The sequence below is a fragment of the Lissotriton helveticus genome, chromosome 6, assembly GCF_964261635.1.
Source record: "Lissotriton helveticus chromosome 6, aLisHel1.1, whole genome shotgun sequence".
In the NCBI taxonomy this organism is placed as follows: Eukaryota; Metazoa; Chordata; class Amphibia; order Caudata; family Salamandridae; genus Lissotriton; species Lissotriton helveticus.
In genome coordinates, this window is record NC_136067.1 from 682,460,901 (window position 1) to 682,483,107 (window position 22,207).

Consider the following 22,207-nt stretch of genomic DNA (forward strand, 5'->3'; position numbering starts at 1 on the left):
GACAAACGTCGGAAAAAGATTGTTTTTCCAGCAGCAGACTTTCAGTGATTTTGGATCCATTTCACTGGGGAACGAATGGAAGAAGGTTCCCAGCAAGTCAGTGGGAGGGAGGGAGGGAGGCAGGCAGGCAGGCTGGCTGGCATGCAGGCTGGCAGAGAAGTGGACACTGCCCTTGGCTTCTCTGAGCAAGAAGAAAAATACAGAGTCCTTTTCCTTCTCTGCCCGCCCCGCCCGTCCCCGAACGGCCACGAACGGCCAAGCCTTATCTATAGGCCTTAGGCTGCAGGGGAGCAGTGTCCCCGGCAAGCGAGGGTGAGGGGCCGGCCATATCCGGTCAGGGAGCTGTCCAGGGCATCCTGGGCTGATTCCCAGCATCCCCTGGCTGCCAGTCTTTCTGGCCAGCCGTCTGGAAGCAGTGCGCAGGAAGGGGCGGGGCATGCAAATTCTAGAAAGAGGACAACGTGGGTATGCTAAGTGACGCCTGATGAGGCGACAGCCGAGGAGGACTCTGGGAGCCGGGAGAAGGCCTGAGGCCGGGGCCTCCTTTCCACCCAGACATACTGAGCCCTTGCTGGGAGTCGGAAAAAGAGGCGGAAAGGCGGCCAGCGACGGTGCGAGGGAAGAGCCAAGTCCGGGTGAGCCAGGTAGATTGCTTCGGGAGGCGTTGATTCTGAATGGGCCCGGGTTATCGCTTCTCGGCCTTTTGGCTAAGATCAAGTGTAGTATCTGTTCTTATCAGTTTAATATCTGATACGTCCTCTATCTGGGGACCATATATTAAATTGATTTTTGGAACAGGGAGATGGAATAGGAGCTTGCTCTGTCCACTCCACGCATCAACCTGGTATTGCAGTACCTCCAGGAATGGTGCACTTCCCCACCCGGGGAAAACAATGCTGTTGAAAAATAGACGAGAAAACGAGAGTAGCGCTCCACTACCAAACCCTGTAAAGTGGCGCTATTGTGTTTGCGTGTGAATAAAAGCAAACTGGTCACCGTGTCTTGCCTTATTCATGTATTTATTTGACTTATTTGCCGCACCCGGGCCGTGCGTTATTTATTTATTCATTTATTAATTTTTCGGGTTTACGAAAAAAAAATACAAATAAAAAATTATTTCTTTTTTTCTCCCCTTCTCCATCCAGACGCTGCACTTTGAAAAGAGACAAACGTCGGAAAAAGATTGTTTTTCCAGCAGCAGACTTTCAGTGATTTTGGATCCATTTCACTGGGGAACGAATGGAAGAAGGTTCCCAGCAAGTCAGTGGGAGGGAGGGAGGGAGGCAGGCAGGCAGGCTGGCTGGCATGCAGGCTGGCAGAGAAGTGGACACTGCCCTTGGCTTCTCTGAGCAAGAAGAAAAATACAGAGTCCTTTTCCTTCTCTGCCCGCCCCGCCCGTCCCCGAACGGCCACGAACGGCCAAGCCTTATCTATAGGCCTTAGGCTGCAGGGGAGCAGTGTCCCCGGCAAGCGAGGGTGAGGGGCCGGCCATATCCGGTCAGGGAGCTGTCCAGGGCATCCTGGGCTGATTCCCAGCATCCCCTGGCTGCCAGTCTTTCTGGCCAGCCGTCTGGAAGCAGTGCGCAGGAAGGGGCGGGGCATGCAAATTCTAGAAAGAGGACAACGTGGGTATGCTAAGTGACGCCTGATGAGGCGACAGCCGAGGAGGACTCTGGGAGCCGGGAGAAGGCCTGAGGCCGGGGCCTCCTTTCCACCCAGACATACTGAGCCCTTGCTGGGAGTCGGAAAAAGAGGCGGAAAGGCGGCCAGCGACGGTGCGAGGGAAGAGCCAAGTCCGGGTGAGCCAGGTAGATTGCTTCGGGAGGCGTTGATTCTGAATGGGCCCGGGTTATCGCTTCTCGGCCTTTTGGCTAAGATCAAGTGTAGTATCTGTTCTTATCAGTTTAATATCTGATACGTCCTCTATCTGGGGACCATATATTAAATTGATTTTTGGAACAGGGAGATGGAATAGGAGCTTGCTCTGTCCACTCCACGCATCAACCTGGTATTGCAGTACCTCCAGGAATGGTGCACTTCCCCACCCGGGGAAAACAATGCTGTTGAAAAATAGACGAGAAAACGAGAGTAGCGCTCCACTACCAAACCCTGTAAAGTGGCGCTATTGTGTTTGCGTGTGAATAAAAGCAAACTGGTCACCGTGTCTTGCCTTATTCATGTATTTATTTGACTTATTTGCCGCACCCGGGCCGTGCGTTATTTATTTATTCATTTATTAATTTTTCGGGTTTACGAAAAAAAAATACAAATAAAAAATTATTTCTTTTTTTCTCCCCTTCTCCATCCAGACGCTGCACTTTGAAAAGAGACAAACGTCGGAAAAAGATTGTTTTTCCAGCAGCAGACTTTCAGTGATTTTGGATCCATTTCACTGGGGAACGAATGGAAGAAGGTTCCCAGCAAGTCAGTGGGAGGGAGGGAGGGAGGCAGGCAGGCAGGCTGGCTGGCATGCAGGCTGGCAGAGAAGTGGACACTGCCCTTGGCTTCTCTGAGCAAGAAGAAAAATACAGAGTCCTTTTCCTTCTCTGCCCGCCCCGCCCGTCCCCGAACGGCCACGAACGGCCAAGCCTTATCTATAGGCCTTAGGCTGCAGGGGAGCAGTGTCCCCGGCAAGCGAGGGTGAGGGGCCGGCCATATCCGGTCAGGGAGCTGTCCAGGGCATCCTGGGCTGATTCCCAGCATCCCCTGGCTGCCAGTCTTTCTGGCCAGCCGTCTGGAAGCAGTGCGCAGGAAGGGGCGGGGCATGCAAATTCTAGAAAGAGGACAACGTGGGTATGCTAAGTGACGCCTGATGAGGCGACAGCCGAGGAGGACTCTGGGAGCCGGGAGAAGGCCTGAGGCCGGGGCCTCCTTTCCACCCAGACATACTGAGCCCTTGCTGGGAGTCGGAAAAAGAGGCGGAAAGGCGGCCAGCGACGGTGCGAGGGAAGAGCCAAGTCCGGGTGAGCCAGGTAGATTGCTTCGGGAGGCGTTGATTCTGAATGGGCCCGGGTTATCGCTTCTCGGCCTTTTGGCTAAGATCAAGTGTAGTATCTGTTCTTATCAGTTTAATATCTGATACGTCCTCTATCTGGGGACCATATATTAAATTGATTTTTGGAACAGGGAGATGGAATAGGAGCTTGCTCTGTCCACTCCACGCATCAACCTGGTATTGCAGTACCTCCAGGAATGGTGCACTTCCCCACCCGGGGAAAACAATGCTGTTGAAAAATAGACGAGAAAACGAGAGTAGCGCTCCACTACCAAACCCTGTAAAGTGGCGCTATTGTGTTTGCGTGTGAATAAAAGCAAACTGGTCACCGTGTCTTGCCTTATTCATGTATTTATTTGACTTATTTGCCGCACCCGGGCCGTGCGTTATTTATTTATTCATTTATTAATTTTTCGGGTTTACGAAAAAAAAATACAAATAAAAAATTATTTCTTTTTTTCTCCCCTTCTCCATCCAGACGCTGCACTTTGAAAAGAGACAAACGTCGGAAAAAGATTGTTTTTCCAGCAGCAGACTTTCAGTGATTTTGGATCCATTTCACTGGGGAACGAATGGAAGAAGGTTCCCAGCAAGTCAGTGGGAGGGAGGGAGGGAGGCAGGCAGGCAGGCTGGCTGGCATGCAGGCTGGCAGAGAAGTGGACACTGCCCTTGGCTTCTCTGAGCAAGAAGAAAAATACAGAGTCCTTTTCCTTCTCTGCCCGCCCCGCCCGTCCCCGAACGGCCACGAACGGCCAAGCCTTATCTATAGGCCTTAGGCTGCAGGGGAGCAGTGTCCCCGGCAAGCGAGGGTGAGGGGCCGGCCATATCCGGTCAGGGAGCTGTCCAGGGCATCCTGGGCTGATTCCCAGCATCCCCTGGCTGCCAGTCTTTCTGGCCAGCCGTCTGGAAGCAGTGCGCAGGAAGGGGCGGGGCATGCAAATTCTAGAAAGAGGACAACGTGGGTATGCTAAGTGACGCCTGATGAGGCGACAGCCGAGGAGGACTCTGGGAGCCGGGAGAAGGCCTGAGGCCGGGGCCTCCTTTCCACCCAGACATACTGAGCCCTTGCTGGGAGTCGGAAAAAGAGGCGGAAAGGCGGCCAGCGACGGTGCGAGGGAAGAGCCAAGTCCGGGTGAGCCAGGTAGATTGCTTCGGGAGGCGTTGATTCTGAATGGGCCCGGGTTATCGCTTCTCGGCCTTTTGGCTAAGATCAAGTGTAGTATCTGTTCTTATCAGTTTAATATCTGATACGTCCTCTATCTGGGGACCATATATTAAATTGATTTTTGGAACAGGGAGATGGAATAGGAGCTTGCTCTGTCCACTCCACGCATCAACCTGGTATTGCAGTACCTCCAGGAATGGTGCACTTCCCCACCCGGGGAAAACAATGCTGTTGAAAAATAGACGAGAAAACGAGAGTAGCGCTCCACTACCAAACCCTGTAAAGTGGCGCTATTGTGTTTGCGTGTGAATAAAAGCAAACTGGTCACCGTGTCTTGCCTTATTCATGTATTTATTTGACTTATTTGCCGCACCCGGGCCGTGCGTTATTTATTTATTCATTTATTAATTTTTCGGGTTTACGAAAAAAAAATACAAATAAAAAATTATTTCTTTTTTTCTCCCCTTCTCCATCCAGACGCTGCACTTTGAAAAGAGACAAACGTCGGAAAAAGATTGTTTTTCCAGCAGCAGACTTTCAGTGATTTTGGATCCATTTCACTGGGGAACGAATGGAAGAAGGTTCCCAGCAAGTCAGTGGGAGGGAGGGAGGGAGGCAGGCAGGCAGGCTGGCTGGCATGCAGGCTGGCAGAGAAGTGGACACTGCCCTTGGCTTCTCTGAGCAAGAAGAAAAATACAGAGTCCTTTTCCTTCTCTGCCCGCCCCGCCCGTCCCCGAACGGCCACGAACGGCCAAGCCTTATCTATAGGCCTTAGGCTGCAGGGGAGCAGTGTCCCCGGCAAGCGAGGGTGAGGGGCCGGCCATATCCGGTCAGGGAGCTGTCCAGGGCATCCTGGGCTGATTCCCAGCATCCCCTGGCTGCCAGGCTTTCTGGCCAGCCGTCTGGAAGCAGTGCGCAGGAAGGGGCGGGGCATGCAAATTCTAGAAAGAGGACAACGTGGGTATGCTAAGTGACGCCTGATGAGGCGACAGCCGAGGAGGACTCTGGGAGCCGGGAGAAGGCCTGAGGCCGGGGCCTCCTTTCCACCCAGACATACTGAGCCCTTGCTGGGAGTCGGAAAAAGAGGCGGAAAGGTGGCCAGCGACGGTGCGAGGGAAGAGCCAAGTCCGGGTGAGCCAGGTAGATTGCTTCGGGAGGCGTTGATTCTGAATGGGCCCGGGTTATCGCTTCTCGGCCTTTTGGCTAAGATCAAGTGTAGTATCTGTTCTTATCAGTTTAATATCTGATACGTCCTCTATCTGGGGACCATATATTAAATTGATTTTTGGAACAGGGAGATGGAATAGGAGCTTGCTCTGTCCACTCCACGCATCAACCTGGTATTGCAGTACCTCCAGGAATGGTGCACTTCCCCACCCGGGGAAAACAATGCTGTTGAAAAATAGACGAGAAAACGAGAGTAGCGCTCCACTACCAAACCCTGTAAAGTGGCGCTATTGTGTTTGCGTGTGAATAAAAGCAAACTGGTCACCGTGTCTTGCCTTATTCATGTATTTATTTGACTTATTTGCCGCACCCGGGCCGTGCGTTATTTATTTATTTATTTATTAATTTTTCGGGTTTACGAAAAAAAAATACAAATAAAAAATTATTTCTTTTTTTCTCCCCTTCTCCATCCAGACGCTGCACTTTGAAAAGAGACAAACGTCGGAAAAAGATTGTTTTTCCAGCAGCAGACTTTCAGTGATTTTGGATCCATTTCACTGGGGAACGAATGGAAGAAGGTTCCCAGCAAGTCAGTGGGAGGGAGGGAGGGAGGAAGGGAGGGAGGCAGGCAGGCAGGCTGGCTGGCATGCAGGCTGGCAGAGAAGTGGACACTGCCCTTGGCTTCTCTGAGCAAGAAGAAAAATACAGAGTCCTTTTCCTTCTCTGCCCGCCCCGAACGGCCACGAACGGCCAAGCCTTATCTATAGGCCTTAGGCTGCAGGGGAGCAGTGTCCCCGGCAAGCGAGGGTGAGGGGCCGGCCATATCCGGTCAGGGAGCTGTCCAGGGCATCCTGGGCTGATTCCCAGCATCCCCTGGCTGCCAGGCTTTCTGGCCAGCCGTCTGGAAGCAGTGCGAGTGCGCAGGAAGGGGCGGGGCATGCAAATTCTAGAAAGAGGACAACGTGGGTATGCTAAGTGACGCCTGATGAGGCGACAGCCGAGGAGGACTCTGGGAGCCGGGAGAAGGCCTGAGGCCGGGGCCTCCTTTCCACCCAGACATACTGAGCCCTTGCTGGGAGTCGGAAAAAGAGGCGGAAAGGCGGCCAGCGACGGTGCGAGGGAAGAGCCAAGTCCGGGTGAGCCAGGTAGATTGCTTCGGGAGGCGTTGATTCTGAATGGGCCCGGGTTATCGCTTCTCGGCCTTTTGGCTAAGATCAAGTGTAGTATCTGTTCTTATCAGTTTAATATCTGATACGTCCTCTATCTGGGGACCATATATTAAATTGATTTTTGGAACAGGGAGATGGAATAGGAGCTTGCTCTGTCCACTCCACGCATCAACCTGGTATTGCAGTACCTCCAGGAATGGTGCACTTCCCCACCCGGGGAAAACAATGCTGTTGAAAAATAGACGAGAAAACGAGAGTAGCGCTCCACTACCAAACCCTGTAAAGTGGCGCTATTGTGTTTGCGTGTGAATAAAAGCAAACTGGTCACCGTGTCTTGCCTTATTCATGTATTTATTTGACTTATTTGCCGCACCCGGGCCGTGCGTTATTTATTTATTCATTTATTAATTTTTCGGGTTTACGAAAAAAAAATACAAATAAAAAATTATTTCTTTTTTTCTCCCCTTCTCCATCCAGACGCTGCACTTTGAAAAGAGACAAACGTCGGAAAAAGATTGTTTTTCCAGCAGCAGACTTTCAGTGATTTTGGATCCATTTCACTGGGGAACGAATGGAAGAAGGTTCCCAGCAAGTCAGTGGGAGGGAGGGAGGAAGGGAGGGAGGCAGGCAGGCAGGCTGGCTGGCATGCAGGCTGGCAGAGAAGTGGACACTGCCCTTGGCTTCTCTGAGCAAGAAGAAAAATACAGAGTCCTTTTCCTTCTCTGCCCGCCCCGCCCGTCCCCGAACGGCCACGAACGGCCAAGCCTTATCTATAGGCCTTAGGCTGCAGGGGAGCAGTGTCCCCGGCAAGCGAGGGTGAGGGGCCGGCCATATCCGGTCAGGGAGCTGTCCAGGGCATCCTGGGCTGATTCCCAGCATCCCCTGGCTGCCAGGCTTTCTGGCCAGCCGTCTGGAAGCAGTGCGCAGGAAGGGGCGGGGCATGCAAATTCTAGAAAGAGGACAACGTGGGTATGCTAAGTGACGCCTGATGAGGCGACAGCCGAGGAGGACTCTGGGAGCCGGGAGAAGGCCTGAGGCCGGGGCCTCCTTTCCACCCAGACATACTGAGCCCTTGCTGGGAGTCGGAAAAAGAGGCGGAAAGGCGGCCAGCGACGGTGCGAGGGAAGAGCCAAGTCCGGGTGAGCCAGGTAGATTGCTTCGGGAGGCGTTGATTCTGAATGGGCCCGGGTTATCGCTTCTCGGCCTTTTGGCTAAGATCAAGTGTAGTATCTGTTCTTATCAGTTTAATATCTGATACGTCCTCTATCTGGGGACCATATATTAAATTGATTTTTGGAACAGGGAGATGGAATAGGAGCTTGCTCTGTCCACTCCACGCATCAACCTGGTATTGCAGTACCTCCAGGAATGGTGCACTTCCCCACCCGGGGAAAACAATGCTGTTGAAAAATAGACGAGAAAACGAGAGTAGCGCTCCACTACCAAACCCTGTAAAGTGGCGCTATTGTGTTTGCGTGTGAATAAAAGCAAACTGGTCACCGTGTCTTGCCTTATTCATGTATTTATTTGACTTATTTGCCGCACCCGGGCCGTGCGTTATTTATTTATTCATTTATTAATTTTTCGGGTTTACGAAAAAAAAATACAAATAAAAAATTATTTCTTTTTTTCTCCCCTTCTCCATCCAGACGCTGCACTTTGAAAAGAGACAAACGTCGGAAAAAGATTGTTTTTCCAGCAGCAGACTTTCAGTGATTTTGGATCCATTTCACTGGGGAACGAATGGAAGAAGGTTCCCAGCAAGTCAGTGGGAGGGAGGGAGGGAGGAAGGGAGGGAGGCAGGCAGGCAGGCTGGCTGGCATGCAGGCTGGCAGAGAAGTGGACACTGCCCTTGGCTTCTCTGAGCAAGAAGAAAAATACAGAGTCCTTTTCCTTCTCTGCCCGCCCCGAACGGCCACGAACGGCCAAGCCTTATCTATAGGCCTTAGGCTGCAGGGGAGCAGTGTCCCCGGCAAGCGAGGGTGAGGGGCCGGCCATATCCGGTCAGGGAGCTGTCCAGGGCATCCTGGGCTGATTCCCAGCATCCCCTGGCTGCCAGTCTTTCTGGCCAGCCGTCTGGAAGCAGTGCGCAGGAAGGGGCGGGGCATGCAAATTCTAGAAAGAGGACAACGTGGGTATGCTAAGTGACGCCTGATGAGGCGACAGCCGAGGAGGACTCTGGGAGCCGGGAGAAGGCCTGAGGCCGGGGCCTCCTTTCCACCCAGACATACTGAGCCCTTGCTGGGAGTCGGAAAAAGAGGCGGAAAGGCGGCCAGCGACGGTGCGAGGGAAGAGCCAAGTCCGGGTGAGCCAGGTAGATTGCTTCGGGAGGCGTTGATTCTGAATGGGCCCGGGTTATCGCTTCTCGGCCTTTTGGCTAAGATCAAGTGTAGTATCTGTTCTTATCAGCTTCACAGCGCGGTTTCTGCGCAGTTGATATTTGATTTGGACAATACTACGACTTTGACTTGTGAAGTGAATAAATTTGCTTATGCAAATTTATGCAAATTTTGCAATTTATGCAAATTTTCGTGAAGGCCCGACGTGCTTTTAATTAAGCCGGAGGAGGGACACCAGCGTGCTGGTGCCTGTTTGTTCACTAGGAACTTAAAGTAGAACCCCCAAGGGCCTGCGGCCAGCTCCTAGAGCACAGGTAACGTTGAGCGCTCCTAACTCTCTCTCTCCTGGCGTTTGGGTGGACTAATGCTGGAGGCTTAAAACACCTCCTAACATCCTTCACAGGCCTGAACAGCACCCAGAGCTCTGGTAAGGGGATTTATGCTTAGGTGGACACACCTATAACCCTGCCTTAGTTCTAGGGAGTGACTGGTCAGAGTTTCTTGCACTGCAGACCTCTAAGGTTTGCTGGGAGACACCCCAGGCACCCAGGCGGACGGTCCAAAGGCGAACCAGGTAAACCCGGCGGTAACCCACAATCTACCAGGTGACCCCCCCAACCAACCAAATGGAAGCCATGGACACTGAACCCTCAGTGGCCACCACAGAAGGCATCCCCCAGCTGGACGCCCAGAAACCAGACCCCCCACCCCCTGGGGACAGCGGCAAGGCGGCGAGTAAGGAGACACCCGTTGAAGCGGGCACCAGCGCAGGGACGGCTGGTGACCCCAAGACCCCGGTACCCCAGGCCCCAGGGCCAAAGGCACCAGGAGGGCAGACAGGTGCCCCTGGAAACCCCAAGGCAGCCAAACCAGGGAGCGGAGGGAAGGGTGAGGCAGGGACCAGGCAGGGGACAGCCCCAGAACCCTTCAATGGGTACAGCATCACCCACCGGCACACCCAGCTCATGCGGTGGGAGATGAAGGACAAAGCCGGACCCCGAATGGAGCGAGCCTCATTTGTGAAAACAATCCTCAAACCAGCAGGGGTCCAAGGAGAAGAGATACTGAGTTGCCAGGCATCTGCATCGGGAATGATCTTCCTTCTCAGCTTCTTCACGCAAGCCCTCTTCAGGAGGTACTGGGACTTCTTTCAAGAGAAGAAGGAGGAGTTGCCCTACAGCAGATTCAGTGTAACGGCCGGGATGGAGCCAGCAACCACGGAGAAGAGGATAACGGTTGAGATGACCAACCCCCACATCCCAGACAAGGACATCGCGTCGCTCCTCCAACGGTACGGCACCATCCTGTCAGGGCCCACCAAGGTCAGGGACCCCAACGGAGTTTGGAACACGACCTGGCAGGCACAGATGGACCTCCACAAGGACCCATTAGGGAGAGATGGCATGAAACACCCACCGGCCAGCTTCTACCTAGGATCAGACATGGGGAGGATCAAGTACCCAGGACAACCCTTCACCTGCAGGAAGTGCGAAGGCACGGGCCATGCCGGCAGGGACTGCCCTGTGAAATTCTGCTGGAAATGCAAGCAGTCCGGACACGACGCAAGCTCATGCAAAGGGACCAGGAAGTGCAACCTCTGTGGAGAGGTGGGCCACTCGTACTACCAATGCCCCAAGTCTGACTTGCCGAAAACATACGCAGCGGCCGCTGCAGCGAGCCCAGCCTGGAGCCAACCATGGAGACAGACCAGGCCGAAGCTCTCGCCAACAGCCAACGCCAGCCTGAACACCCTCCTGAAGGACGCCAGGGACCAATCGGGAAAAACATCACCGACACCCGGGAAGGTGGATCAGAAGGGCCAGGATCCGAAAACAACAACCCCCACAGGACCAGGCCAGAGCAACCAAGAGGGACCCAAAGCAGGACCGGACACAGGACCACCACCACCATCTACTGTGACGGCACCAGCCAAGGAACCCCAGACCCCCAAAGGAAGCCCGGAGGACGGAGCATCAGCAAAGGCCCCGCCAAAGGAAACCCCAAGGGAAGACGCACCGGCTGAGGTAACACCAGCCAAGGAACAACCGGAACCCACCAATGAAGGAGCGCCACAAGAAACCGCACCAACAAAGGAGGCCACCGGAGAGAAGGCACCAGCACCGAGAACAGAGTCCAAGGAGGCAAGAAAGGAGAAAAAGGACTCTGCCAAGGCGAAGGGGGCCAAGAAAACAGACAAAAAGGGAAAGAAGAAGGACAGCGAAGATGACTGGGAGACCATAGAGTCATGGGAGACAGTGCAATCCCAGTCGCTGCGCCAGAAAGCAAAAAAACTCTCAGAAACCAAAGAGCAAACACGCTCCAGCACAAGGATCCAGATGGCGGCAGCACAAAAACCTCCACCAACGGAACCCAAACTGGAGACACTGGAAGACGTAGAGGGGCCAGACGGAAACACCCAACGGACAGGCCCCCAGAAACGGAAGCTACAAGGGAAGGAGGACTTCCTGAAGAGCAAGAAATTGAACAACGCGGGCACCGATGACGAAACGGAAAACGACACCCACATCGTCATAGTGAGCGACGAGGAGGAGATGGAGGAGGAAGTGGGAGACAAGCAAGAAGAGGAGGAGTCAACCCTCCAGGACCTCCACCGCCAACTCAACGACCTGGCAGCCATAACCGTACCAGACCAATGGGACCTGGTAGTAGAAAACGAGGAGATCTTCGAATACACAGGAGACGCCTCAGCGGAGTGGGGATCACCAGAGAAACAGGACAACCTACAATCACAGTAGGGACACCCAGGGCCTTCAACCCCAGTAGGTACCGAAACCAGACACTGACCGATAGCACAGAGACAATGGCCATATCATTGCTCACCCTAAACGTCAGAAGCATGAAGGATCAGGTCAGGCGGGTTGGCACGTTGCGCTTCCTGGCCACCCAGAACCGAGATATCTGCTTTCTACAGGAATGCGGAATTCCGTACACCCAGTCGTACAGCCAGCTTGAACGGCAGTGGACGCACGGGCCGTCCTTTTGGTCTGGAGGGAACGATTGCAAATCATCTGGAGTGGCCATTCTAATCAGGGGAAGGCATTTCACCGTGGACAAAGTCACCGAGCAGGTCAACGGCAGAGTGCTGGTCGTGGACGGCTCGTGGGCCGGTGAGCCCGTTCGGCTCATCAACGTCTATGCCCCCCCGGAGAAGAATGAGCGACTCGAGATGTTCAGGGTGCTCAGGTTGCAACTCGTTACCTCCAGAACCATTCTGATGGGTGGTGATTTCAACTGCATAGTAGAGTTGGATGGACGCAGTGGGCCAGGCTCTGCAGGAATGGATGTGACGTCCAGGCTGTTGGTGGAGATGATAAAGGAGGCGTCCCTCCGGGATGTCATCGGGAGCATGGGGCCGAACGCCAGGAATTATTCCTGGAGCAAGCCGGACGGATCCGTGCGTTCACGGATCGACCTCCTACTCACCTCCCCAACAGTAAAGCCTGGGCGAAGCTCCATGGTCGCCGTCCACTTCTCTGACCACAGAGCAGTCAGTTTTGAGGGGGAACTTACAGGGAAGTTCCCCGCTGGCCCAGGTTCGTGGAAACTGAACTGCTCTTTGCTGGACAACGAGGAGTTAGTGGCGAACCTCAGAGACGCGTACATAGAGTGGAGGGACATGAAGGGCCTCTTTCAATCCGCCAGCGAGTGGTGGGAATGGGTGAAAGTCAGGTTCCGGAGCTTCTTCCAGGATGCAAGCAGAGCTGCTGCACGGGAAAAGAAGAGGACGTTCAGGAGGCTGCAGAGCAAACTGCAGCAACTGTACGAACTCGAGCTCAGGGGATGGGACGTGGATGACGACCTGGAGGACACCCGAAAAGGGCTCGCAGAGCACTTTAGGGAAGAATCCGAGAAAATCATCTTCAGGACCAGAACCGAGAACCTAGAGAAGGGCGAGAAATGCAACTCGTTCTTTTTTAAGAAAATTCACTCGACTCACACACCGCTGGTGGAACTTCGGGACTCGGAGGGCAACCTCCAAAGTGAGAAAGAGGACGTCATGAGAGTCGTCACGGACTTTTACGGCGAACTCTACTCACCGAAGGCGTCGGAGAGAGCCCAGGCGGACAGTTTCCTGGAGGGCATCTCAAAGACACTGGGTCCGGAAGAGAGAGAAGGCCTAGATGCGCCCTTCACCCTGGAAGAACTGCACTTGGCCGCCACAACCTCCAAGAGAGGCAAGACACCCGGGAACGACGGTCTCCCAGTGGAACTATATGTCGAACTATGGGACCTGATCGGGCCGGACTTGCTGACCCTCTACGAGGAAATGGTGGGCAAGGGCAGTATGCCGCAATCCCTGCGAGAGGGCATGATAACACTCTTGTACAAACAGAAGGGAGAGAGAGAAGACCTCAAGAACTGGAGGCCCATCTCTCTCCTCAATGTGGACTACAAGATTCTCGCGAAGGTAATGGCCAACCGCCTAAAGAAAGTGGTAGCAAAGATAGTCCACCCAGACCAGTCCTGCGGTATACCGGGACGGCAAATCGCGGACAGCCTGGCCCTGGTCCGGGACACGATCGAGTACGTCAAGGGTCGCAAGATCCCGACGGCCTTGGTCAGCCTGGACCAGGAGAAGGCGTTCGACCGTGTTTCCCATGAGTTCATGGACCGGGCACTCAGAGCGCTGGGCCTGGGGGACTTCTTCTGCGACGTGGTGAAAACAATGTATAGCGACATCTCCAGCACGGCAACAGTGAATGGCTGGAGTACCGACCCTTTCCCGGTCCTGTCAGGGGTGAGGCAGGGATGCCCCCTCTCCCCCCTCCTGTTCATCTGCGTAATAGAACTCCTCGCGGAACGCATCCGGCAGAACAGTAACATCAGAGGAGTAAAGGCACCGGGAAGCGGAGGAAAAGGAGAAGTGAAGTGCTCTCTGTACATGGACGACGTCTCAGTATTCTGCGCAGACGGGCCGTCCATAAGAGAACTGGAAAGGACTTGTATCGAGTTTGGAAAGGCATCAGGAGCGAAGATCAACAGCGCCAAGTCAGAAACCCTGCTCTTCGGACACTGGACCCCCCCCCGAGACCCACTACCATTCCCCATCAAGAGGGACTTCCTGAAGATCCTGGGAGTTTGGTTCGGCGGAGAAGGTGCAGCAGAGAAGACCTGGGAGGAAAGACTGGCGAAGACAAGGCAGAAGCTGGGACTCTGGAGCCTCCGGAAGCTGACGATCGAAGGGAAGTCTTTGGTCCTGCGGAACGAGACCCTGCCAGTACTCCAGTACGTCGCTCAAGTATGGCCAGTGCAGACCACAACGGCCAAGGCCATCACGAGAATGATCTTCTACTTCATCTGGAGCTCGAAGATGGACAGAGTGAAGAGGACGGTGATGTTCAAGACCCACGACAAGGGAGGCAAAGGAGTGCCGGACATCGCCACCATCCTGAGAGGGATCTTCGTGTGCCAGTGCGTGAGGAACACCCTGAGGACAGAAGATGAGAGCCACGTCGGCTTTCTGATGGCACGCTTCTTCCTGCTGCCAACGTGGAGGCGCCTCGGATGGGCTGAGTGGGTGAGCGCCGTCCCGTACAACTGGGAGACCCCGTGGTTCTACAAAGAGGTGGAGAAGTTTGTGAAGGAATTTGGCCTGGAGACAGCGAGCCCCGCCACATGGACCTCCAAGCTTGTCCAGAAACAGATACGTGCAAGAGACGTCAGCGAGCAAATCGGCGCCCTTCCCTCAGCCACAGCAGACCACGTGTGGGGAAACGTCGCATCCAAACGCCTGACGAACCAGCACAAGGACACCGCCTGGATGGCCATCCAAGGAGGACTTCCCGTGAGAGCCTTCATGCACGCAAGAGGACTCAACCGATACAAGTCCTGCCCAAGAGGATGCACCGTGGACGAGACAACATACCATCTCTTCTGGGAGTGCACGTACGCACAGGACCTGCTGAAGGCCCTGGGCACAGAGCTTAGGGCCTGGATACCTACGACCTGCATCACTGCGGACTCTGTGATGTATGGACTGTTCCCAGGGACACACGCACTAAGCGACCTCCAGGGCTGCTGGAGGCTCCTGTGCTGTTTCAAAGATGTTCTTCTGTTCTCCAGAAACCGCCTGGTAGTAGGGAAAAAGGAGACATCAACCCTGGGATGCCGTAAGATGATCCACAGCCTCCTGCGCGACTACACAGCACTGGACGGATCAGATGGGGATAGCGAGGACGAAACCTGAGGACCGAAGGGGTAGCCTGTCACGCAGGGGCCCCAGAAAGACTCAGGGAACAAAAGCAACCCCAACGGAGGCCGACTTGTCACTCAAGAGGCCCCCAGAGGGACCACTAACCTGTGTTTCCCTATTTTTTCCTTCAATCCAGGAACCAGTTGGGGATCGGAGAGAGGAGAGAACGGATGAAGACAGGTGGAGTAAATGTAAATAATTTACTGTATGTATTTTATTTAACGTGACCTTTTCCCTTCACAGGTAAAAGGTCAATGGGATAGCTTGCGCACTTGTTGCCAAGTTTGTTACCAACGACTTACGAATAACAAGGGTGTTGTGGAAGGTGACGATTGATGTATCTGAACCAGAAACGATGCCCTGACAAAAAAAAAACAAAAAAAAAAAAAAAAAAAAATCTGTTCTTATCAGTTTAATATCTGATACGTCCTCTATCTGGGGACCATATATTAAATTGATTTTTGGAACAGGGAGATGGAATAGGAGCTTGCTCTGTCCACTCCACGCATCAACCTGGTATTGCAGTACCTCCAGGAATGGTGCACTTCCCCACCCGGGGAAAACAATGCTGTTGAAAAATAGACGAGAAAACGAGAGTAGCGCTCCACTACCAAACCCTGTAAAGTGGCGCTATTGTGTTTGCGTGTGAATAAAAGCAAACTGGTCACCGTGTCTTGCCTTATTCATGTATTTATTTGACTTATTTGCCGCACCCGGGCCGTGCGTTATTTATTTATTCATTTATTAATTTTTCGGGTTTACGAAAAAAAAATACAAATAAAAAATTATTTCTTTTTTTCTCCCCTTCTCCATCCAGACGCTGCACTTTGAAAAGAGACAAACGTCGGAAAAAGATTGTTTTTCCAGCAGCAGACTTTCAGTGATTTTGGATCCATTTCACTGGGGAACGAATGGAAGAAGGTTCCCAGCAAGTCAGTGGGAGGGAGGGAGGGAGGAAGGGAGGGAGGCAGGCAGGCAGGCTGGCTGGCATGCAGGCTGGCAGAGAAGTGGACACTGCCCTTGGCTTCTCTGAGCAAGAAGAAAAATACAGAGTCCTTTTCCTTCTCTGCCCGCCCCGCCCGTCCCCGAACGGCCACGAACGGCCAAGCCTTATCTATAGGCCTTAGGCTGCAGGGGAGCAGTGTCCCCGGCAAGCGAGGGTGAGGGGCCGGCCATATCCGGTCAGGGAGCTGTCCAGGGCATCCTGGGCTGATTCCCAGCATCCCCTGGCTGCCAGTCTTTCTGGCCAGCCGTCTGGAAGCAGTGCGCAGGAAGGGGCGGGGCATGCAAATTCTAGAAAGAGGACAACGTGGGTATGCTAAGTGACGCCTGATGAGGCGACAGCCGAGGAGGACTCTGGGAGCCGGGAGAAGGCCTGAGGCCGGGGCCTCCTTTCCACCCAGACATACTGAGCCCTTGCTGGGAGTCGGAAAAAGAGGCGGAAAGGCGGCCAGCGACGGTGCGAGGGAAGAGCCAAGTCCGGGTGAGCCAGGTAGATTGCTTCGGGAGGCGTTGATTCTGAATGGGCCCGGGTTATCGCTTCTCGGCCTTTTGGCTAAGATCAAGTGTAGTATCTGTTCTTATCAGTTTAATATCTGATACGTCCTCTATCTGGGGACCATATATTAAATTGATTTTTGGAACAGGGAGATGGAATAGGAGCTTGCTCTGTCCACTCCACGCATCAACCTGGTATTGCAGTACCTCCAGGAATGGTGCACTTCCCCACCCGGGGAAAACAATGCTGTTGAAAAATAGACGAGAAAACGAGAGTAGCGCTCCACTACCAAACCCTGTAAAGTGGCGCTATTGTGTTTGCGTGTGAATAAAAGCAAACTGGTCACCGTGTCTTGCCTTATTCATGTATTTATTTGACTTATTTGCCGCACCCGGGCCGTGCGTTATTTATTTATTCATTTATTAATTTTTCGGGTTTACGAAAAAAAAATACAAATAAAAAATTATTTCTTTTTTTCTCCCCTTCTCCATCCAGACGCTGCACTTTGAAAAGAGACAAACGTCGGAAAAAGATTGTTTTTCCAGCAGCAGACTTTCAGTGATTTTGGATCCATTTCACTGGGGAACGAATGGAAGAAGGTTCCCAGCAAGTCAGTGGGAGGGAGGGAGGGAGGCAGGCAGGCAGGCTGGCTGGCATGCAGGCTGGCAGAGAAGTGGACACTGCCCTTGGCTTCTCTGAGCAAGAAGAAAAATACAGAGTCCTTTTCCTTCTCTGCCCGCCCCGCCCGTCCCCGAACGGCCACGAACGGCCAAGCCTTATCTATAGGCCTTAGGCTGCAGGGGAGCAGTGTCCCCGGCAAGCGAGGGTGAGGGGCCGGCCATATCCGGTCAGGGAGCTGTCCAGGGCATCCTGGGCTGATTCCCAGCATCCCCTGGCTGCCAGGCTTTCTGGCCAGCCGTCTGGAAGCAGTGCGCAGGAAGGGGCGGGGCATGCAAATTCTAGAAAGAGGACAACGTGGGTATGCTAAGTGACGCCTGATGAGGCGACAGCCGAGGAGGACTCTGGGAGCCGGGAGAAGGCCTGAGGCCGGGGCCTCCTTTCCACCCAGACATACTGAGCCCTTGCTGGGAGTCGGAAAAAGAGGCGGAAAGGCGGCCAGCGACGGTGCGAGGGAAGAGCCAAGTCCGGGTGAGCCAGGTAGATTGCTTCGGGAGGCGTTGATTCTGAATGGGCCCGGGTTATCGCTTCTCGGCCTTTTGGCTAAGATCAAGTGTAGTATCTGTTCTTATCAGTTTAATATCTGATACGTCCTCTATCTGGGGACCATATATTAAATTGATTTTTGGAACAGGGAGATGGAATAGGAGCTTGCTCTGTCCACTCCACGCATCAACCTGGTATTGCAGTACCTCCAGGAATGGTGCACTTCCCCACCCGGGGAAAACAATGCTGTTGAAAAATAGACGAGAAAACGAGAGTAGCGCTCCACTACCAAACCCTGTAAAGTGGCGCTATTGTGTTTGCGTGTGAATAAAAGCAAACTGGTCACCGTGTCTTGCCTTATTCATGTATTTATTTGACTTATTTGCCGCACCCGGGCCGTGCGTTATTTATTTATTCATTTATTAATTTTTCGGGTTTACGAAAAAAAAATACAAATAAAAAATTATTTCTTTTTTTCTCCCCTTCTCCATCCAGACGCTGCACTTTGAAAAGAGACAAACGTCGGAAAAAGATTGTTTTTCCAGCAGCAGACTTTCAGTGATTTTGGATCCATTTCACTGGGGAACGAATGGAAGAAGGTTCCCAGCAAGTCAGTGGGAGGGAGGGAGGGAGGAAGGGAGGGAGGCAGGCAGGCAGGCTGGCTGGCATGCAGGCTGGCAGAGAAGTGGACACTGCCCTTGGCTTCTCTGAGCAAGAAGAAAAATACAGAGTCCTTTTCCTTCTCTGCCCGCCCCGCCCGTCCCCGAACGGCCACGAACGGCCAAGCCTTATCTATAGGCCTTAGGCTGCAGGGGAGCAGTGTCCCCGGCAAGCGAGGGTGAGGGGCCGGCCATATCCGGTCAGGGAGCTGTCCAGGGCATCCTGGGCTGATTCCCAGCATCCCCTGGCTGCCAGGCTTTCTGGCCAGCCGTCTGGAAGCAGTGCGCAGGAAGGGGCGGGGCATGCAAATTCTAGAAAGAGGACAACGTGGGTATGCTAAGTGACGCCTGATGAGGCGACAGCCGAGGAGGACTCTGGGAGCCGGGAGAAGGCCTGAGGCCGGGGCCTCCTTTCCACCCAGACATACTGAGCCCTTGCTGGGAGTCGGAAAAAGAGGCGGAAAGGCGGCCAGCGACGGTGCGAGGGAAGAGCCAAGTCCGGGTGAGCCAGGTAGATTGCTTCGGGAGGCGTTGATTCTGAATGGGCCCGGGTTATCGCTTCTCGGCCTTTTGGCTAAGATCAAGTGTAGTATCTGTTCTTATCAGTTTAATATCTGATACGTCCTCTATCTGGGGACCATATATTAAATTGATTTTTGGAACAGGGAGATGGAATAGGAGCTTGCTCTGTCCACTCCACGCATCAACCTGGTATTGCAGTACCTCCAGGAATGGTGCACTTCCCCACCCGGGGAAAACAATGCTGTTGAAAAATAGACGAGAAAACGAGAGTAGCGCTCCACTACCAAACCCTGTAAAGTGGCGCTATTGTGTTTGCGTGTGAATAAAAGCAAACTGGTCACCGTGTCTTGCCTTATTCATGTATTTATTTGACTTATTTGCCGCACCCGGGCCGTGCGTTATTTATTTATTCATTTATTAATTTTTCGGGTTTACGAAAAAAAAATACAAATAAAAAATTATTTCTTTTTTTCTCCCCTTCTCCATCCAGACGCTGCACTTTGAAAAGAGACAAACGTCGGAAAAAGATTGTTTTTCCAGCAGCAGACTTTCAGTGATTTTGGATCCATTTCACTGGGGAACGAATGGAAGAAGGTTCCCAGCAAGTCAGTGGGAGGGAGGGAGGGAGGCAGGCAGGCAGGCTGGCTGGCATGCAGGCTGGCAGAGAAGTGGACACTGCCCTTGGCTTCTCTGAGCAAGAAGAAAAATACAGAGTCCTTTTCCTTCTCTGCCCGCCCCGCCCGTCCCCGAACGGCCACGAACGGCCAAGCCTTATCTATAGGCCTTAGGCTGCAGGGGAGCAGTGTCCCCGGCAAGCGAGGGTGAGGGGCCGGCCATATCCGGTCAGGGAGCTGTCCAGGGCATCCTGGGCTGATTCCCAGCATCCCCTGGCTGCCAGGCTTTCTGGCCAGCCGTCTGGAAGCAGTGCGCAGGAAGGGGCGGGGCATGCAAATTCTAGAAAGAGGACAACGTGGGTATGCTAAGTGACGCCTGATGAGGCGACAGCCGAGGAGGACTCTGGGAGCCGGGAGAAGGCCTGAGGCCGGGGCCTCCTTTCCACCCAGACATACTGAGCCCTTGCTGGGAGTCGGAAAAAGAGGCGGAAAGGCGGCCAGCGACGGTGCGAGGGAAGAGCCAAGTCCGGGTGAGCCAGGTAGATTGCTTCGGGAGGCGTTGATTCTGAATGGGCCCGGGTTATCGCTTCTCGGCCTTTTGGCTAAGATCAAGTGTAGTATCTGTTCTTATCAGTTTAATATCTGATACGTCCTCTATCTGGGGACCATATATTAAATTGATTTTTGGAACAGGGAGATGGAATAGGAGCTTGCTCTGTCCACTCCACGCATCAACCTGGTATTGCAGTACCTCCAGGAATGGTGCACTTCCCCACCCGGGGAAAACAATGCTGTTGAAAAATAGACGAGAAAACGAGAGTAGCGCTCCACTACCAAACCCTGTAAAGTGGCGCTATTGTGTTTGCGTGTGAATAAAAGCAAACTGGTCACCGTGTCTTGCCTTATTCATGTATTTATTTGACTTATTTGCCGCACCCGGGCCGTGCGTTATTTATTTATTCATTTATTAATTTTTCGGGTTTACGAGAAAAAAAATACAAATAAAAAATTATTTCTTTTTTTCTCCCCTTCTCCATCCAGACGCTGCACTTTGAAAAGAGACAAACGTCGGAAAAAGATTGTTTTTCCAGCAGCAGACTTTCAGTGATTTTGGATCCATTTCACTGGGGAACGAATGGAAGAAGGTTCCCAGCAAGTCAGTGGGAGGGAGGGAGGGAGGAAGGGAGGGAGGCAGGCAGGCAGGCTGGCTGGCATGCAGGCTGGCAGAGAAGTGGACACTGCCCTTGGCTTCTCTGAGCAAGAAGAAAAATACAGAGTCCTTTTCCTTCTCTGCCCGCCCCGAACGGCCACGAACGGCCAAGCCTTATCTATAGGCCTTAGGCTGCAGGGGAGCAGTGTCCCCGGCAAGCGAGGGTGAGGGGCCGGCCATATCCGGTCAGGGAGCTGTCCAGGGCATCCTGGGCTGATTCCCAGCATCCCCTGGCTGCCAGTCTTTCTGGCCAGCCGTCTGGAAGCAGTGCGCAGGAAGGGGCGGGGCATGCAAATTCTAGAAAGAGGACAACGTGGGTATGCTAAGTGACGCCTGATGAGGCGACAGCCGAGGAGGACTCTGGGAGCCGGGAGAAGGCCTGAGGCCGGGGCCTCCTTTCCACCCAGACATACTGAGCCCTTGCTGGGAGTCGGAAAAAGAGGCGGAAAGGCGGCCAGCGACGGTGCGAGGGAAGAGCCAAGTCCGGGTGAGCCAGGTAGATTGCTTCGGGAGGCGTTGATTCTGAATGGGCCCGGGTTATCGCTTCTCGGCCTTTTGGCTAAGATCAAGTGTAGTATCTGTTCTTATCAGTTTAATATCTGATACGTCCTCTATCTGGGGACCATATATTAAATTGATTTTTGGAACAGGGAGATGGAATAGGAGCTTGCTCTGTCCACTCCACGCATCAACCTGGTATTGCAGTACCTCCAGGAATGGTGCACTTCCCCACCCGGGGAAAACAATGCTGTTGAAAAATAGACGAGAAAACGAGAGTAGCGCTCCACTACCAAACCCTGTAAAGTGGCGCTATTGTGTTTGCGTGTGAATAAAAGCAAACTGGTCACCGTGTCTTGCCTTATTCATGTATTTATTTGACTTATTTGCCGCACCCGGGCCGTGCGTTATTTATTTATTCATTTATTAATTTTTCGGGTTTACGAAAAAAAAATACAAATAAAAAATTATTTCTTTTTTTCTCCCCTTCTCCATCCAGACGCTGCACTTTGAAAAGAGACAAACGTCGGAAAAAGATTGTTTTTCCAGCAGCAGACTTTCAGTGATTTTGGATCCATTTCACTGGGGAACGAATGGAAGAAGGTTCCCAGCAAGTCAGTGGGAGGGAGGGAGGGAGGAAGGGAGGGAGGCAGGCAGGCAGGCTGGCTGGCATGCAGGCTGGCAGAGAAGTGGACACTGCCCTTGGCTTCTCTGAGCAAGAAGAAAAATACAGAGTCCTTTTCCTTCTCTGCCCGCCCCGCCCGTCCCCGAACGGCCACGAACGGCCAAGCCTTATCTATAGGCCTTAGGCTGCAGGGGAGCAGTGTCCCCGGCAAGCGAGGGTGAGGGGCCGGCCATATCCGGTCAGGGAGCTGTCCAGGGCATCCTGGGCTGATTCCCAGCATCCCCTGGCTGCCAGTCTTTCTGGCCAGCCGTCTGGAAGCAGTGCGCAGGAAGGGGCGGGGCATGCAAATTCTAGAAAGAGGACAACGT

At 53.3% G+C, this 22,207-nt stretch overlaps 14 non-coding genes across 14 annotated transcripts; all 14 read left to right on the plus strand.

Annotated features, from left to right (window-relative positions):
* The first annotated feature begins 687 nt into the window (after positions 1-687).
* LOC144765980 (U2 spliceosomal RNA) lies at positions 688-878 on the plus strand. Its single transcript, XR_013597837.1, has one exon. It is a non-coding gene; the product is annotated as a U2 spliceosomal RNA (small nuclear RNA).
* A 973-nt stretch (positions 879-1,851) lies between these two features.
* LOC144764116 (U2 spliceosomal RNA) lies at positions 1,852-2,042 on the plus strand. The gene has a single exon (XR_013596314.1). It is a non-coding gene; the product is annotated as a U2 spliceosomal RNA (small nuclear RNA).
* Positions 2,043-3,015: 973 nt separating this feature from the next.
* Positions 3,016-3,206, plus strand: LOC144764117 (U2 spliceosomal RNA). Its single transcript, XR_013596315.1, has one exon. It is a non-coding gene; the product is annotated as a U2 spliceosomal RNA (small nuclear RNA).
* Positions 3,207-4,179: 973 nt separating this feature from the next.
* Positions 4,180-4,370, plus strand: LOC144764119 (U2 spliceosomal RNA). Its single transcript, XR_013596316.1, has one exon. It is a non-coding gene; the product is annotated as a U2 spliceosomal RNA (small nuclear RNA).
* Positions 4,371-5,343: 973 nt separating this feature from the next.
* LOC144764120 (U2 spliceosomal RNA) lies at positions 5,344-5,534 on the plus strand. Its single transcript, XR_013596317.1, has one exon. It is a non-coding gene; the product is annotated as a U2 spliceosomal RNA (small nuclear RNA).
* A 981-nt stretch (positions 5,535-6,515) lies between these two features.
* LOC144764121 (U2 spliceosomal RNA) lies at positions 6,516-6,706 on the plus strand. Its single transcript, XR_013596318.1, has one exon. It is a non-coding gene; the product is annotated as a U2 spliceosomal RNA (small nuclear RNA).
* A 981-nt stretch (positions 6,707-7,687) lies between these two features.
* On the plus strand, positions 7,688-7,878 carry LOC144764122 (U2 spliceosomal RNA). The gene has a single exon (XR_013596319.1). It is a non-coding gene; the product is annotated as a U2 spliceosomal RNA (small nuclear RNA).
* A 975-nt stretch (positions 7,879-8,853) lies between these two features.
* LOC144764462 (U2 spliceosomal RNA) lies at positions 8,854-9,037 on the plus strand. The gene has a single exon (XR_013596559.1). It is a non-coding gene; the product is annotated as a U2 spliceosomal RNA (small nuclear RNA).
* A 6,367-nt stretch (positions 9,038-15,404) lies between these two features.
* On the plus strand, positions 15,405-15,599 carry LOC144764361 (U2 spliceosomal RNA). The gene has a single exon (XR_013596516.1). It is a non-coding gene; the product is annotated as a U2 spliceosomal RNA (small nuclear RNA).
* Positions 15,600-16,584: 985 nt separating this feature from the next.
* On the plus strand, positions 16,585-16,775 carry LOC144764123 (U2 spliceosomal RNA). The gene has a single exon (XR_013596320.1). It is a non-coding gene; the product is annotated as a U2 spliceosomal RNA (small nuclear RNA).
* A 973-nt stretch (positions 16,776-17,748) lies between these two features.
* Positions 17,749-17,939, plus strand: LOC144764124 (U2 spliceosomal RNA). The gene has a single exon (XR_013596321.1). It is a non-coding gene; the product is annotated as a U2 spliceosomal RNA (small nuclear RNA).
* Positions 17,940-18,924: 985 nt separating this feature from the next.
* On the plus strand, positions 18,925-19,115 carry LOC144764125 (U2 spliceosomal RNA). The gene has a single exon (XR_013596322.1). It is a non-coding gene; the product is annotated as a U2 spliceosomal RNA (small nuclear RNA).
* Positions 19,116-20,088: 973 nt separating this feature from the next.
* LOC144764126 (U2 spliceosomal RNA) lies at positions 20,089-20,279 on the plus strand. Its single transcript, XR_013596323.1, has one exon. It is a non-coding gene; the product is annotated as a U2 spliceosomal RNA (small nuclear RNA).
* Positions 20,280-21,255: 976 nt separating this feature from the next.
* On the plus strand, positions 21,256-21,446 carry LOC144764127 (U2 spliceosomal RNA). The gene has a single exon (XR_013596324.1). It is a non-coding gene; the product is annotated as a U2 spliceosomal RNA (small nuclear RNA).
* Positions 21,447-22,207: the final 761 nt, after the last annotated feature.